Below are 7,737 nucleotides of genomic sequence, written 5' to 3'. Positions count from 1 at the left end.
TCTGTTTCTATATATTTTTCCTCACTTTTTTACCCAGTTACTTTATTACCATTTGTTGAAAATACTCTTGACCACTTTACTGCCTTTGTTCCTTTGTGGAAAATGAGGTATGTTTTTATGTGATTCTCTTTCTGCTGTTTCTATTGTGTTCCTTTAATCTATTGTTTTTCTCTTCTTTGCCAGTGTTACACTGTCTTGTTTACCTTAGCTTTCTGGTAAACTTTAAAGTCGGATAGTATTAATCCTCCAATTTTACTTTTATTTAGCATAACAGCCTATTCTATTTTTAGCTCTCCATATAAATATTAAAATTAATAGATATCCCAAAACAACTACAAGGAATTGCAATTAAGATTGCATTAAACATATGGGCAGAACATACATCTTGAAAATATTGAGTTTTCCTACAGATAGAAAGGGAATGTCTCCTTATGGATTTGTTTCCTATTGGGTTTCCCTCAACAGAGCTTTGTAGTTTTCCTCATAAAGATCTTGTATATATTTAATTATTGCATTAATTACCATTACATTCCTGGGACAAATCACCTGACGTCTATGACTTAAATAAGGAGTTTTTTTTTTAACGTTATGGTTTCAGAAGTTTCAGTCCCTAGTAGATTGGTTCCACGTAGAAACATCATTGAAGAAGTGCACAGCCAAGGAGAGCTGCTCAATTGATGCCATCTGGGAAACAGCACAGAGCAAGGAGCAGAGAGAGCAAGGGATCGGGAACAAATAGGGTCGCTAGGGTCAGGCTACAAAACACACTTCCTCCTAGACCCACTTCCTAATAGTCCTCTCATCTGCAAACTCATCAGCGGGTTAACCATTGCAGAAGTTAGTGCGTTCATAATCCAAGCACTGCTCGAGGAGCCACTTGCTCACATCAAATTCACAATCAAGATCAATTAGCACAGTTGTATTTATGCGTAAGTATTTCATTTAAATGTGTGCTAACATAGATAACATCTTAAATTTCAAGTTCTATTTATTTAGTTAATGTATACAGGAATATTACATTGTTTTTCATTAAAACTACCTGAGGGGGCCAGGGATTTAGCTTAGTGGTGCCGCTGCCTGCCTTGCAAGAGCAAGGACCTGAGTTCGATCCCCAGTACCAAAAAAACAAAACAATACAAAACAAAACAACAACAACAACAAAACGTACCTGGAATCTTATAATAATTTAGTTACAGAGTTTTCTTTAATCATTTTTTGGGGACTATCTAAATAGTCATTTTATTTGCAAACAAACTGTTTCACTTTTACTATCCCAAATTGTATACATTTTATTGCTTTTCCTCCTCTAATTGAATTAGTTAGGACAAGTACTACATTGAAGAGCAGTGCTAAAAGACTGCAACCATGGGTCTTTTTGTAAAATTCTGCATTTTTATCAAATTAAGTAAATTCAGCTCTACTCTTACTTTGCTATGAGTTCTAAATAATAATGGGTGTTGGATTTTGTCAAATGTACTTTTTGCACCCACATATATGATAATGTGTTTTTTATTCTTTGTGCTATTTATTTGATGGAAAATGTTATTTGGTTTAAAAATATTTAGCCAGCCTTTAACACCTTGGATAAATCATATTGGATCATGAAGTATTCTTGTTTTATAGATTGTTTCATTCATTTTGTCAAGATTTTGTTGAGGATTTTAGTGTGCCTTTGTTCATGTCATATTCTTTTCCTGTAAATTGTGTGTGTGTGTGTGTGTGTGTGTGTGTGTGTCTGTTGTATCAGGACAATACTGGCCTCATAGCATGAGTTAGAAAGTACTATTTATGTGTCTTCCTTATAAAACATTGTAAAGAATTAGAAGGATTTGTTAGCTGTTTGGTAGAATTTATCAGTGAGACCATGTGCACATGGTACTTTCTGTTATGAAAGCTGTTTTATTACTGATTGAATTCCTTTAAGAGAAAAAAAGGCCAATTTACTTTTTCTGCTAATTTTGTATGAGTTTTCATAGATTACATATTCTAAGCAGTTGGTCTATTTCAATTATGTTTTAAAATATGTGGGCATTGATTTGTTAATTAAGCTGATTTTAATGTTCATTGGCTGTATTGTGACGCATCTTTTTCCATTCTTGTTATAAGTACTTTATGTAATCTCTCTTATTTTGTTAGTCAGCTTTAAGTAGAAGCATATAAATATTATCTTCTAGTGAATCAGATTTTAGCTTCAATGATTTTTCTCTATTCCCCTTTTCTCAATTTCACTAATTTATTTTACTTTTATTATTTATTTTCTTCACTAATATTGAATAAAATTTGTTTTTCATTTTCTATTTTTTCCACTTTTACATTAATCCCTTTTGATCTCAGAGCAGATGTCCTTTTAAGTTGTTAAGGTGTGTTTTATAACCTGCCATGCTTCGTCTTGGTGATTCTTACATATGAGCTGGAGAAAAATGTGTACTATGTAGTTTTATGAAGTAGTCTATGGAAGTCTTTTATAACCAATTGAATCATAAGCATGGATGATATAATAATATTATCATAAATATACATACACAAATATATTGTTTCTATTATTATTTTGATCATTATTCATTAGAACCTGATTGTATCATATTATATATTGCCTTAGTTACTTTTTCTCATTATTGAGACAAAATACCTGACACCAAAGTTAAAAAAACAAAAGCTTTAGTGGAAAGGGTAGGGAAAAGGAAATAAGGGAAAAGAAAAATATGAGAAAATGAAAAAATGGAAACAAAGTCTTTGTAAATAGGGGAGAGGGTGCAGAGGGTAGGATTATGGGCAAAAAATAAGAACCAAAATATGTCATGTAAAGGTACAAGATCCAAACAATAAATATAACTGTACTGTATACTTAAAAAGTACAACTAAATGCAATGAGAAAAAAGAAAAGAGAGAGAAAAGGTTTATTTGATTCATAGTTTTTAGAGGCTTCAGTTCATAGTTGGCTGGCTCTGAGGCAGGGTGTCATGGCAGAGGGCCATTGAAGAGGAGAAACAGTTCATGGCAGGCAGAAGACAGAAGGCAGGAGGCCAAAGGCACTCAGCAAGCAAACTAGAAGTGACAACTGATCTTCTTTGTGTCCTTTATATCCAGGATACTCACCCTTAGGGCAGGTGGCACTCACACACAGGGTAAGGCAACCGTAAATCTACCCAGAAGTATGCCAAACTGATCAGTGGACTAATTTACTAATTGCACAACCTTAAATCTAGAGTAATACTGTGAATCAATCCTATTATCATATCTGTGATCCCAGCAGCACACATCCTAGATCAACCACCTCTGAAAAGCCCCACCTTATGACCAAATAGGATTTTGGGAGGTGTGGGGGACATATATCAAGTCATATAAATCATAACATATATCCAGTCATTGCTCCCTTGATTATTATTTTCCATTCATTTTAATACTAAGAATTGAAAAATATTTTTTACCTTCAGTTATTGCCTCTCTTGTATTTTTTATTTCTTAAATCAAATTTCTGATCTATATCATTTATTTATGTAAACAATTTTTAATATTTCATGAAATGAAGGAATTCGGCTACAAATTCCTGTAATTTTTGTGTGAGAAAGTCATTATTTCTTAATTTTTGAAGGATATTTTGTAGACTACAAAATTTTAGACTGGTGATATTTGCCCAAATATATTAAATTTATCATTTCAGCCTTTCCTTGTTTGTATGGCCTGTGAGAAGCCAGGTAGAATGCTATGTCCTTGATTATTTTTTATATTTAAAAAATTATTAATATATTTTAATAAGTAAAAACACATTGTACTTACTAGTGGGGTATTTTTCAATGCTTTGTTACATAATTACATTATATAACATTTATATCCTATAAACATATTTACTTTTGGGCTGAGGATTTAGCTCAGTGGTGCTGCATCTGCCCTGCAAGTGCAAGGTCCTGAGCTCATTTCCCAGTACCCAAAAGAAAAAACAAACAAGGAAACAAACATATATATATATATTTACTTCATAATTTATCATTTCTTTAGAGTGAAAAACTTATAAAGCCTTTTATCCTAGCCTTTAAAAATAAACAGTGTATTTTAATTATCTATACTCACCATACTGTGAAATGGCACATTAGAATCATGTGCTCTTGTCTCTAACAGAGCATGTTGCATGGAGTTTAGACTGACCTCCATGAATTTCCCAAACTCATATTGCACTTGATCTTAGACAGAACACTAGGAAGCAATTCCTCCAAATCACAAAACAACAATTCTATTCTCAAATTCTATGAGGTCAAAGCTGTCAGATTCCATATATGAGTGAAATTATGTGGTATTTGTCTTTCTGTGTCTATCTTATTTCATTTAACATAATGATCTTCAATTCCATCCACTATGTCACAGATGACAGCATTTCATTATTATGGCTGAATAATATTCTTTTAGATATGTGCACTGGATTAAAAAAAGTATTAGTGTATGTCTGAGATACATAATAATTACATTCATCATGGGTGATTGGTACACGCAATATCACACCTTAATCATTTTTACTTCCTCCTGTTCTCCTCATCCTCCTGTCTCCGCCTTCCTCACATCCCCTGCCCACCTTCCCAAAGACTACCTACCTCCCTGTTTCCTTTTTCTTTCCTCCATCTTATCTTTTGCTCTTTAGATTGCTTAGCATTTGGGTCTCATATAAGAGAAAGCATGCAATATTTAACCTTCTGTGTCATATTTATTTCAGTTAATAGTATGACATCATGATGCATTCATTTTCTTACAAATAACTAAAATTTATATGTCCTATTTTAATCTTTTCATCTGTTGGAATAGATGCCCACTTCCAAGATTTAGTTATTATGCATTGTGCTATTATAGACATGGTCATACATGTACCACTGCAACATGACTTTATTTTGGGAAGATACTTAGAAGTAATATAGCTGGGTCAAATGGAATTTCTGTTTTTAGTTTTTTTGAGGAATTTACATTCTGATGTTCAATTTATGTTACCTTGAAGAGCAGAGAAGAATTTCTCTCCCCCCACAAATTTGGTAACCTTTTAAATTATAATTTTTTGAGGATAGCCATTCTTTCTGGAGTAAGACAGAATCTTAGAGTTATTTTGATTTGCATTTCTCCATGGAAAAAGATTTTGAATTTTTTCATGTACTTATTGCCCATTTGAACTTCTTCCTTTGAGAAGTATCTATTCATTTAAGTCATCCATTGTTGATCAGAGCTCGTGATAGTTAACTATGTGTCTACTTGAGTAAGAAACAACCAACTAAATTAGATCAGCATAGTTCTGGGTGTGGCTGAAGGGTTTTATCTAGGACAGAAGACACAACCTGAGTGTGAGTGGCGCCAACCAATTGGCTTGCCCCCAGAATGGAAAATGTAAAAGAAAAACAAGGAAAGCTCACTCTGTTTCTTCAGAGGAGCTCCAACCTTCACCTTCGCCTTGGGTATCGTCCCCTGGCTTCTAGCACAGACTTTCCAGCCTTTCATCTGAGATCCTTTGGCCTTGTTAAATGGACTTGCATGGAACACTGTAGTGAGCACCCAGGCTGTGACTGGATCTTTGAATCTCCAGCACGTAGAGATCCCTTCTGCACTCCTCCACACCTATTTGCAGCTATGGTAAGCCAATCTTGTAAAATCTTGCATATTTCTATATTTTGCGTTAAATCTGTTTCTGTAGTAAGCACTTACTAATGCAAATCTTTTTCACCATTCATCAGGTGAAGAACATCGTAGCCATTTCTTGGATATAGAAAATACTGCTGCAAAGAATTTGAGGCCTTAACTGTGTCTTCTATGTACAGATTTTGTTACCTTAACTATATCCAGAAGTGGGAAATCAGGATCAAATGATAGTTTTAGCTATAATTTTTAAAATAAGCTCCGTAAGTTTTATAATGGCTCTGCTGATTTATATTTTCACCAAAGGTGTTGAAGGACTACTTTTTTTCCCCTCAAACTCATTAGAGCTTTGTTTTCTTTAATCACTTTCATAGTAGATATTTTATTGGCATAATGTTACATTACATTGCACTATTGATTTGTATTTTCATGATCACTGACGTTGGGTGCTTTATATAAATCTCTTGACAATTTTTATGTCTTCCTTGAGGAATTTCTATTTATGTCCAGTGCCCATTTTAAAATTAGGGCTTTGTTGATTATTTGTGTATGGTGTATGTAGCAAGTGGATTTCTTAAGCTCTTTATGTTTTGATATTAATAGCTTATCAGAGGTACAGACTGCAAATCTTTTATCCCAGTTTTTAGGCCGTCCCTGTATTCTGTTGATTGTTTTTGGTGTGCAGGAGATTTTTAGTTTCGTTTACTCTCATTTGTCTGTTTTTGCTTTTTTTCCTATTTTTTTAAAAAAATGTTCATTCCCATGTCCTAAAGCATTGTTTTACGAGTTTCGTAGTTTCAAATCTTACACTTAAGTCATTAATCCATTTTATTTGATATTTGCAATCAGTGAGTGATAGGAATCTAGTTTTATTTTCTGGATACAGCACAATTTTTCCATTCTCAATTACTGAAAAATTCTGTTTCTAGTGCATATTTGCAGCTTCATTGTGAAAAATCATTTGGCTATAGATATGTTCATTTAATTCTAGGATTTGTATTCTGCTTCATTATTTAACTTTATTTATTCCTATATCAAATCATTTTCTTTACTACATCATTGTAGTATATTCTGAATTAAGATAGTATAATGGTTTCTATTTTTTTTTTCCTCTCAAGACAACTTTATTCACTTGGAATTGCTTTTTGCTTTCATATAAATTTTAGGCTTATTTTTACTGTTTGAGAAATTTCCTTGTTATTTTGAGGATAATTACATTGAATCTTTAGATTTCTTTGGGTTCTTTGAACATTTTATCAACTTTTATTCTTGAAACCCTGAAGATGGAGTATGTCTCAACATTTTGTTTCTGCTTCAATTTGTTTCACCATTATTATATAGCTGTCAGTGTTCAGATCTTTCATCTCTTTTGTTAAATTCATTTAAGTATGTTTTGCTAGCTATTGAAAATAGAATTACTTTATTTCTATTTCAGATAATTCACTGTTGACATATAGTATTGTTACTTATTTTTTATGTTGACTTTGTTTTCTATAATTTTTGACTCCATTAATTCATTCTAAGAGTTTCTTGGGAGTATTTCATATATAAATATATATTTTATATGTCAAATAGATGATTATATGATTTAAAAACAGTGACAATTGAAAGTTTACTTGAAAAACTTTGAGACTCCTTCAGTGACGAAAGTTTACTTGAAAAACTTTGAGACTTGCTCTGTGGCATATCAAATGATATAACCTAGAATATCTTCATGTGTTGATGAAAAAATGTGTATTCGGCAAGGGTTGGATAAAAGTTATTTATTAGGTTTATTTTGGCTAGGATGAAATTTAATTTTCTTATTTGTTTATTGCTTTTATCTGCAGGATTTGTCTTGTGATGAAAATGGGACTTAAAAGTTTCCAACTATGATCATATTGGAGTCTCTCTCACTTTAAACCTATTAATATTTGTTTTATATGAGTATCCAAGTTGGATAAATTATTTATTAGGTTTATTTTGGCTAGGATGAAATTTAATTTTCTTATTTGTTTATTGCTTTTATCTGCAGGATTTGTCTTGTGATGAAAATGGGACTTAAAAGTTTCCAACTATGATCATATTGGAGTCTCTCTCTCTTTAAACCTATTAATATTTGTTTTATATGAGTATCCAATCTTGGAAATATAT

The sequence above is a fragment of the Fukomys damarensis genome, unplaced genomic scaffold, assembly GCF_012274545.1.
Source record: "Fukomys damarensis isolate Sample0158 unplaced genomic scaffold, DMR_v1.0_HiC HiC_scaffold_24, whole genome shotgun sequence".
Taxonomy (NCBI): Eukaryota; Metazoa; Chordata; class Mammalia; order Rodentia; family Bathyergidae; genus Fukomys; species Fukomys damarensis.
This window is presented reverse-complemented; position numbering follows the sequence as displayed.